This window comes from Amborella trichopoda, chromosome 12, assembly GCF_054954075.1.
Source record: "Amborella trichopoda isolate Santa Cruz 75 chromosome 12, AtrichopodaSantaCruz75HAP2 v2.0, whole genome shotgun sequence".
Lineage (NCBI taxonomy): Eukaryota > Viridiplantae > Streptophyta > Magnoliopsida > Amborellales > Amborellaceae > Amborella > Amborella trichopoda.
This window is the reverse complement of record NC_142347.1, coordinates 13,191,298-13,199,023: the sequence shown is the minus strand read 5'-3', so window position 1 is coordinate 13,199,023 and position 7,726 is coordinate 13,191,298. Positions and strand designations below refer to the sequence as shown.

The 7,726-nt window shown below is 35.6% G+C and overlaps 1 pseudogene; it reads left to right on the top strand.

Annotated features, from left to right (window-relative positions):
• Positions 1 to 1,093: 1,093 nt before the first annotated feature.
• On the top strand, positions 1,094 to 1,533 carry LOC148779450 (peptidyl-prolyl cis-trans isomerase pseudogene; annotated as a pseudogene).
• The last annotated feature ends 6,193 nt before the right edge of the window (positions 1,534 to 7,726 follow it).

Here is a 7,726-nt window from a genome sequence, read left to right as displayed (position 1 = left end):
TCTCTAAAGACATTAGCGTTTGAAAAGGTTAAATCAAGGTCAGGAAAAGAAAGTAAATGGTCTGTGTATACGTTTCCTTTAGTTATGGTAAGATATAGGCAGTTTGTGTAGAGCCTAAGCTCTAACCAATTAAAGTGAAGCACACTTTCAAATTGTGTCTAAAAATGTGGTTTCAATACTGTAAATCTTTGAGATAGCCTTAAAATATACTTCCATTTTTAATTATAAAATTTAAAACTGAAAAAATAGTGTAGAAAGAGCAGATCTATGAAAATTTGAAAATCTTGAAAATGGACAGTCCAAAAATGTGTTACAAGATATATTATTTCCAAAACTTAAAATCGTTTTTTTTCATGTCCATACTTCTTGATATTGAGATAATCAATTTGAAGATATTTGGGAATTAAAACAATATCATCTAGTGAAATTTTTGAGGGGGGCTCTAATTTGATTATTCAGAGCCTTGGCTGTATGCAAACGTTTTCCACATTTTATTTCCTTTTGACCAAGAGACCTGATAGCCAAATGGGAGAAGATTGTTTTAAGGCATTTGAAATGATTGAGGCCCGCAATAAAGAGTAAAGCATCGCACTTCAGAAAACCAGCAGAGCAAAGAGTACTTAATTCCCTTTCTTAATCAGAGTGGAGTCTCTTCTGCATTTGTTTTCTGGGTGTTGAAAAGGTTAGTACTGCTGCTCTTCTCTCCTGTTTTGAATAGTAATGGCTTCCACAGCACCTAGGGTCTCCATCTATCTCAAGGTTGGTGACGGTAAGCGATGCCGCATTTGAGTGGAAGAAGAGGAAATCCATCAGAGAAAAACGTCTTCAGATGAAGAACGAACACCTTCAATCCTTAGGAATCTGTTGAACACAGGATTGAGAGTGGTATTCATATCACCATTGAGGTTGCAGACAAAGAGAGCCATCCAACCAAAAGAAAAAAGCAAAACCATAACTAGGAAGCAAGGAAGCCAATCCACCGAACAAAACCTGAGCATGTGATTGTTAACAAAGCAGAGGTGCCTTTTCGTTCTAGGAGCCCTAGAGTTTTCTTTGACATCACGATCAGTGGTGCAAAGCGGGCCGGATTGTAATGGAGCTCTTCTCCGACGTCGTTCCAATTACCATAGAGAACTTCAGGGCCTTGTGCACCAGTAAAAAGGGTAAAGCCCCAAACCGGAAGCCCCTCCATTTCAAGGGCTCCTCATTCCATGAAGTCATTGCAGGCCAGTTTTGCGTAGGCAGCAGTTGCAGTGGTGGTGAATCAACATACGGTGGAAAGTTTAACAGACGAAAATTTCAAGGAGAAGCACAAAGGCTTTGGGGTCCTATTTATGTTTACTGGAGAAGAGCGTGATAACAATTGCTCAAGGTTCGTATAAGCTTGAACAAGAATACTGTGCTAGACGGATGGTATGTTGTGTTGGTGGGGTGGTGGAGAGGCTGGATGTGGTCCTGGCCATTGAGAATGTTGGCTGGTCTTATGGCCAGGTCCTCAAGCCCGCTCTCATCGCAGACTGCAGCCAGCTTTAATGACATAACTGAGAGATTGGAATCCGTTGTAGTTCCACCACCTTAACAACCAAATCAAGAGCTCCCTCTTCTGCTATTAGGGCTTGTGGCTTCTTTTCTCTCCTAGCTTTATTGTAGTAAGCTTTAGCGCTGCTAAGGTTATGTGGTTTTTGCTTCTTCCTTGATGTGTATTTTGAATAATTGTAAAACTCTTTCTTGTTGAGTGTAAATTTGAAAATATTGAAATTTTATGACATCTGGGAGTTAGGGTTTAGCCCTTATGGCCTCTGTTTTCTAGTGAGCAATGTCTGCTTTTGTCCAAGTATTAACAAGATGTGTGTATATGTAATCTTCAAGAGATTTGTGTTTTGCATCAGTAGTTGAATAATAGGACCTCAGCCGGCATCCATGTTGTCAAGATTCCAAAACCAAGCATTTAGGTTACTGTAGGGACTCCGGTGATTCCAAGTTTAGGGAATTGCAAACCATTGGAATCATGAGCTGATGGGGATCAGCAAGTGCACAAGTTAGTATTTAATTCCTTATTTTTCAGTTTTTTAAGCACTGCTTCACAGAAGCACAAGCCTTCGATGTAAGTTGGCTTGTAGCTGGAACTCGAGCTATAATTTACAATGGCAATGGCTTTCCTAGGTTTAGTTACTAGGCTTTCCATTGGAGCTCCAGACCAGGCTTTTCTACACATAAAATACGTGGGTGTGGTTTGTATAAAGCCTGGGCCCTAAATAATCAAAGTATAGTGTTGAAAGTTGTTGTTTCACTATTGAAAATCTTTGTGATACCAGAAAATTTATTTGCATATCTAATTATAAAACTTGAAGCCTTAAAAATAGTGTAGATCGACTAGATCCATTAACACTTGATAATCTTGAAAATTGATAGATCTAGAAAATGCATTACAAGATGCTCTTTTTCCAAGACATGAAATCTATTTTTCGCATATCCATACATATTCCGGTCGAGAGGACTCATTTGAGTATTTTTGGGCATCGAAACAACCTTTTTTAGTGAATTTTTAAAGTGCACCATAATTTGATTGTTTAGGGCCTCACCCTTATAAAATCTTTCTCTGAAAAACAGACACTAAACTTTAAGTAGAGAAAAGAAAATGTAAAATGGAAAAAGTAGAAGTTACGCTTCAAGTTCAAAGAGTTTCCTCACAAGATGAAGATCCAACAATGGCTTCAATATCTCACCTTCTCTTCCATATCAGATTGACAAAGTTAGACCAAAATGCACTAATGTTTCAGGAAGGGAAAAAGAAAACACAAGTACCCATTCCTTCAAGCCCCAATAACGGCAAACCTCAGGGAAATAAGAATTGTTGGTACTTCACAATTTGAGATGCAATAGAATAAAAAAAACCTACGAAAAAATAGTGAAAGCAGACCAAGAAGCAAGGCTCTAGCCCCATTCTTCTCCCCATTTATACAATTGATAACTGTAGCATGCCATTAGAGCTCTGGTGGAAATAAGACCAATGCTACCTATTCCAGTGTTTTCTTCGACCTAATGATCACTAGCAGTAAATGAGTAGGATTATGGTGAACATGTTCGCAACTGCTTCCTAAAGGACTGCAGAGAACATCCTGGATCCATACACCAGAGAGAAGGGCCATGGCCAATCCTAGAAACCCCTCCAATACAAGTGCCCTCCCTTTCACTATGTTATCTCTGACTTTTTATGCACAGCACTAGGGCAATCAAAGTGGTGGTGAGTCGATAGAGAGCTACTCTAAATTCCAAAAGCTTTGTTTTCAATGTCATGTGTAACAAGTCCATGGACTAGGATGTGATGCCAGTTCTGGTATAAGCCATTGAGAGTTTTGATGCGGTTACAGCCATTGAGAATGATGGTTTAGCTTCTGGGAGTAACCTCAGGCCCGTGATCATAGCAGTGTGTGGCAGCTCTGAAACCGTGGCCATTGAATAAAAAATTGTAGGACCATTAAATGGCAGCTATGTGAAAGTCATGCCCAAGGTATTTAAGTACTTCTACCTTATGTTGGTGCTTTCCTTTGCCATCCAAATCGGCACCACACACAATGCATGGCGTCCTCATCTTTCATTTAAGAAGACCTTGTGTCTCTACCATTTCATTCAATAACGACTTGCTGTTATAATGCCGTCATAACATTTATCTTTCAAATGTCTAAAGTTATTTGGTAATATTCGCAGCAAATGCAGATATTACCATGATAATAGCCAAATTAAATAAAATATATTTCTTACATTATATAATCTCATGTCATCATCGAAACACAAGGCATAATCTTTTGTTACATTTCAACTCATAGCAATATTTTTTCACATTTTAAAACTCAAAAAATTCGTCATCTAAACCAATCAACTTTTTATGATCACTAGATATAAACCAAACCTTAGCATTTTAAACATTAATCAATGAAAGAAACGGCTTATCACCACTGAAAGTTGTTGGGACGCAATGCAAAACATCACTCCATGTGGAATTCTAACTAAGGTGAGGGTCATTTTTGTCATTAAAAGTAGGCTCTTTTAGTGAGGCCTTATAACCTATTTTTAGAGTGAGAAAACAGTAGGAGAAATTGTAGAGAAGCTTGGGGACGAAAATTGGAGTTATGCAACAAACACTCGCACCATTTGTGCTCGTGTTGGGCTGTTTTGTCGGCTTTTTTTCACAGTGACGGTCTTAGTTGATGGTGACGAAGAAATAGGTCGATTGATAGTCGTTTTGTGGTTGGAAATTCATTTTTTAAGCTTTCCTTATTATGATATGAGGCAAGTCTACGAAACACCAAACTTATATATTTCTTCATTTTAATAGTGAATGCACCATTGCCCGCTTGCCTGTGGACGTAGCCCATCATGGGTGAACAACAATAATATGAGTCCCTCTCAACTTTTAGTTCTGTTGTTCTTTGATGATTTCCATATTACTTATTTTTTAGTTTATATATGTTCCGCCATAAGTATTGAACACATATTCTTCTTGGGCATCTTATTTGAGTGTTAGAATTAGTGTTGTGGGGTGCTCACCATATCAAGTAGGGATTTGAGTTATCCTGATTTCTCAACAAGAAGTATCAGTGCTCAATGAAATAGTGAATATTTTTGGGAAAGTGACATCTCACAAGTTTGAGGAGAGAATTTAATGAAAAATATGATTTTAAAATTTAGAAATTAAAAATACAATATTTATTGGTACATAAAGGGAAACACAAAGGAATTACGTAGGAAAGATAAGAAACCGGTACATACGACCGACGATGATCGAGACAAACTTGATATGGGCTACTATTAGATTGTGTTTGGCGAATGAAAGTTGTTTGAACATTATTGGGGAAAGTCGGTGAAAGATTTGTGGCGAAAATTGAAAAGTTTGTATCAAGCAAAGTGTCTCACAAACCAAATTTTATTATAAAGAAAATTGTATTCTCGAGAATGAAGAAGGGTGCAAATGTGTATAAACACTTGAATGCATTTAATAATATCATTTGTCAACCTGACGAGCCTGAGAGAAATTTAAAGAAAGAAAAATATGAGAGAGATTTTAGGAAAAAAATAAGTAAACTAGAAAGAGAGAGATAAGCCAGAGAGGTACATGTGATAGAGAGATAGAATTAAACAAAGATAAAGTGGTAAATTTAAATATATTTTTTGCATTAATTAGATAGCAAAATAAATTAGAAAGCGAGAGAATTATCAAGAGACGAACACATGAGATAAAGATGGTGAGAGATAGAGAGAAAAAAATATCGAAGATGAATCCGTGAGAGAGATAGCAAGAAGAACAATAAAATTTAAGAAAAGAGAAATATGAGAGAGATTTTAGGAACGAACTAAGAAAGTAAATTACATCGAGAGAAATAAGCATGAGAGAAAAATGTGATAGAGAGATAGAATTAAAGAAAGATCAAGAGATATATTTAAATTAAATTAATTTTAAGACATAGGAATACATGGGAGGAAAAGGCTTTAGGGATATGAGAATTAAGGAATATAAAGTTTAAAATATATATTGGAATGCTACAAAACTAACTAAGTAAATCACAAAAGAACAATATTTACTAACTACAACATTTGAAATGGTGCTTACCCTTAAAAGACATCTACCTCTTTCCAAACGGTATGCCCTTTAAAAAACACCCCTTACTAGGTATGAAATGGTACATCTACATATGAACCGTTTTTGAAATTCAAACCCTTGATACCAACCACTTACAAACTTAAGAGAGACTATGATCTGTGGTCTCCTATCACTATCTTGAAACAAGTAAAATTTTGGTCACCTACAATAATTTTGGTACCCCTCTTGAATCGTTCGGAGGATCTCACTCTTTGCTTTTTTTAATTTTCAAGTGCTCTATCTCTCTATATCTCTCTCTTACACTCTCTCTCTATTATTATCTCTCTTATCACTCTGTCTCTCTTTCCCATAGCGGAAACCCACCAATGAATTTACAGACAAAGAGGTGAAAGAAATATATCTTCTCAATTGATAGCTCTTACGTAACAAATACATCCTTATCAATCGGAATCTGAGTCCATGGACAATGGAGATTAATCAAGTGAATCATCACTAAATTGATTCATAATCAGTCTCCCATGTGAATGTTTCTAATCGTAATAGATCGGTTCCCAAATTGAGAAAGAACAAACAATAATTATATCCTAATAAAAACACAATGAGAGTGGCATTTTATTATTTATTAACATGAAAATTATGCGCAGACAATTTTTTTATTGTTTTTTCAATTAGGAACACAATCTGGCCCAAATTTCTAAGAGTTTTTTTGTTAGCCATCACTGACTCTCACACACGCAGGACGAGCCGGGCCTGCAAGAGCAGCGAAAGCTATGAAAAAGGACCCATTGATTTTGGTCAAAAGGAGGAACTTAAAAACAGTTAAATTATTTAGGTAATTTGTTTGGAGTATAATATGGTTTAGATTGGGTGTTAGATAGAGATTGGCAATTTGGTTAAGAGTCTATCTTCGTGATAGTTAATAGGAAGGTTGATGTTTTTATGTAGTTACATAATAAAAGGCAACCAGTATTGGGCTCTTTTGCAAACATAATAAAAGCCAATTGCCATTGGTCTTTTAGAGACAATGAAGGGGCATTAACAGAGGGCATCACATCGGGTTCTAGTGCAGGTCCCTAGGGTGTTGGAGAGAAACAGAGGTCGTAGAGAAAAAGAGACGTTGTTCATGTGTCATAGTATTTTTAACTTTCTTTGTGCCTCCTCTAGGCCTAATTTATCAATGAAGTACATTATTTGGAATTTCTGAGTATGGTTAATATTAGTGAAATTTTTTAACTTACTATTTTTTGATAAATTTATAAAAATATACAAAAGATCGAAATAATTAAAAATCAAAGTGTATGAAAAACCACAAAAAAATGGAAACAATGAATACTCGAACTTGAGTGAAGATTTATACCTTTTAAAAGATAAGCACAAAAAATATTACACATACGCTTTAAATAAAGAAATACAATGAGACCATTTACTTTTGATACAAGGTGGTCACAATTACTTACAACTATCCGATATGAAGTTTGATAGCTTGGATGCGCCACAAAGTTCGAGAAAATTTCTTTTAAAGTTTGAGCTAAGTTAATGGAATAATTGCAGCCACCCAATTTCAAATCCAATGGCCAAGATTAATGTCTCACCTTGTACTAAAATAAAACCTCACCTCAAATCTTCATCCGCAAAGCAGTTTCGACATCGCGAATATCCATGATGGCTCTAAAATAAGCTTTTAACACGGACATTAAAATTTAAAACACAAAAACTAGCATCGAAAAAGGATGGTCTTGATAATTTCTTGCAATATTATGTTTAGAGATTGAAATCCTAATGTTTTTTCGCAATCATAATATTGAAGCCAAGATGATTGATTTAAAGGTCTTCCAATACATGAATTGCAATTTAGAATGATATGTGGTGAGGCTTTACTTATTTTGATAGGGCTACAGCCCCATCAAACTATGTCCCTTTACTTTGATTACGTTAACGGTACGATGCTTTCTTTCTCTTTCAAAAATTAAATTGAAACTTTATTTCAATGATTACTATTTCATGTGTAATAAAATAAATTTCTAACATTCACTTACAAAGCATAAATAGAGAGACACAATTATATATTATCTCATCCACTTTATATGATACTGTGAATCGTCAATTTTTTAAAAGAATAATAATTCA